Here is a 2,500-nt window from a genome sequence, read left to right on the forward strand (position 1 = left end):
GCGTCGCGGCGCCGAGCGCCGGGCGGCGGCGCATCCTCAGCGCACACAGTCCTCAATCGGACCAGCACACTGCAGATGTCCACCGCGCTTCGCACCGGGCCCGCGAGGACCTACTTTGGCCGCACGGCGCCGCGTGCAGGGTGCGCCGGCGCGCAGCTGCGCCGCCTGCCGCCTCCGTCGGCCGGCGCGCCTGCCACTGGCCGCCCCCACCAGCCGGCTGTAGCGCGTGCGCCCACGCACCGCGCGGCCAGCACGCCGGGAGGCCCCCCCTCACCGGCCGGGGACGGTCCCACCCAGCCACCGCCGCGTATCGCTTCACACCCAGATGCCATTCACGTTCGTGGGCATGGTGGGTATCGCTGGAACAACCGGTTGGTAGCTCAACCGATCGTCGCCATCACTGATTCACCTCTAGCGAGAACAACCGCACCACAACGGTTTACCAGTTGTTCATTTGCATAACGTCACCAGCAAACGTAGGCGTCCATCGCCATTTGCAAATTCAACGATTGTTGCATGCCTGTGTCAGGTGTCACGACACACTATGTCTGCCCACATACACGCAACAACATGTGCACGCTTCGCGAACACGTGGAAGGTGGCCCCCGTACGTATGCGATGTCCATTGCGCGAACGACTGTCAACCGGCCTCTGTCGCATGTCGCAGATGTGGAACGCAGTGCACCATGCTATCACGGTGTGTGAGAAGAGACGACTACGTCTGACAACACGCGCCACTACATCAACAGACGGCTCATGCTGATCGCCATCCAGGGCATACCACACTGCAATCCAGCTCTTATAGGGAGACGACACGTAGCTGAGTGCACAACATTTGGACCGCATGGTTCGCCGTTGTTGGCGCAGTCGTTGTACGGTCACATGTACCACGATGTATCATTCAGTACATGAGGACCAATGTGCAGTACAGTGTGTGATTTGGACGTACAACATCAGCGGACAGTTGACACAGGCCGTACCACAGCGTAGGCTAAGTGCTTCGCACATGCGAATGCCAATGAACAACTGCAAATGCCAATGAACAACTGCAAAGGGCATTGAGCATGTACGTCCTGCTGCCATCCACATTACAGTGTATAGCTGCAAGGTGTTTAACATGAAGCGATACACTGGGGACCGGGCAGTGCGAGTAGCAAACTATATTGCGGGGGTTGCAGTTAGGCAACACTACACTAATTTAACGCGTCGTATGACAATTACAGAGCAGGTTAAGGCCCAACGTGTGTTGGGTTAAGGCCCAACGTGTGTTGGGTTAAGGCCCAACGTGTGTTGGGTTAAGGCCCAACGTGTGTTGGGTTAAGGCCCAACGTGTGTTGGGTTAAGGCCCAACGTGTGTTGGGTTAAGGCCCAACGTGTGTTGGGTTAAGGCCCAACGTGTGTTGGGTTAAGGCCCAACGTGTGTTGGGTTAAGGCCCAACGTGTGTTGGGTTAAGGCCCAACGTGTGTTGGGTTAAGGCCCAACGTGTGTTGGGTTAAGGCCCAACGTGTGTTGGGTTACGTTAAGGGGCAATGTGGGTTACGTTAAGGGGCAATGTGGGTTACGTTAAGGGGCAATGTGGGTTACGTTACGGCGCAATATAGGTTACGTTACGGCGCAATATAGGTTACGTTAAGGCGCAATATCGGTTACGTTAAGGCGCAATACAGGTTACGTTAAGGCGCAATACAGGTTACGTTAAGGCGCAATACAGGTTACGTTAAGGCGCAATACAGGTTACGTTAAGGCGCAATACAGGTTACGTTAAGGCGCAATGCAGGTTACGTTAAGGCGCAATACAGGTTACGTTAAGGCGCAATACAGGTTACGTTAAGGCGCAATACAGGTTACGTTAAGGCGCAATACAGGTTACGTTAAGGCGCAATACAGGTTACGTTAAGGCGCAATACAGGTTACGTTAAGGCGCAATACAGGTTACGTTAAGGCGCAATACAGGTTACGTTAAGGCGCAATACAGGTTACGTTAAGGCGCAATACAGGTTACGTTAAGGCGCAATACAGGTTACGTTAAGGCGCAATACAGGTTACGTTAAGGCGCAATACAGGTTACGTTAAGGCGCAATACAGGTTACGTTAAGGCGCAATACAGGTTACGTTAAGGCGCAATACAGGTTACGTTAAGGCGCAATACAGGTTACGTTAAGGCGCAATACAGGTTACGTTAAGGCGCAATACAGGTTACGTTAAGGCGCAATACAGGTTACGTTAAGGCGCAATACAGGTTACGTTAAGGCGCAATACAGGTTAGGTTAAGGCGCAATACAGGTTAGGTTAAGGCGCAATACAGGTTAGGTTAAGGTACGACATAGGTTAGGTTAAGGTACGACATAGGTTAGGTTAAGGTACGACATAGGTTAGGTTAAGGTACGACATAGGTTAGGTTAAGGTACGACATAGGTTAGGTTAAGGTACGACATAGGTTAGGTTAAGGTACGACATAGGTTAGGTTAAGGTACGACATAGGTTAGGTTAAGGTACGAC

This window comes from Schistocerca americana, unplaced genomic scaffold, assembly GCF_021461395.2.
Source record: "Schistocerca americana isolate TAMUIC-IGC-003095 unplaced genomic scaffold, iqSchAmer2.1 HiC_scaffold_229, whole genome shotgun sequence".
NCBI classification, from domain to species: domain Eukaryota; kingdom Metazoa; phylum Arthropoda; class Insecta; order Orthoptera; family Acrididae; genus Schistocerca; species Schistocerca americana.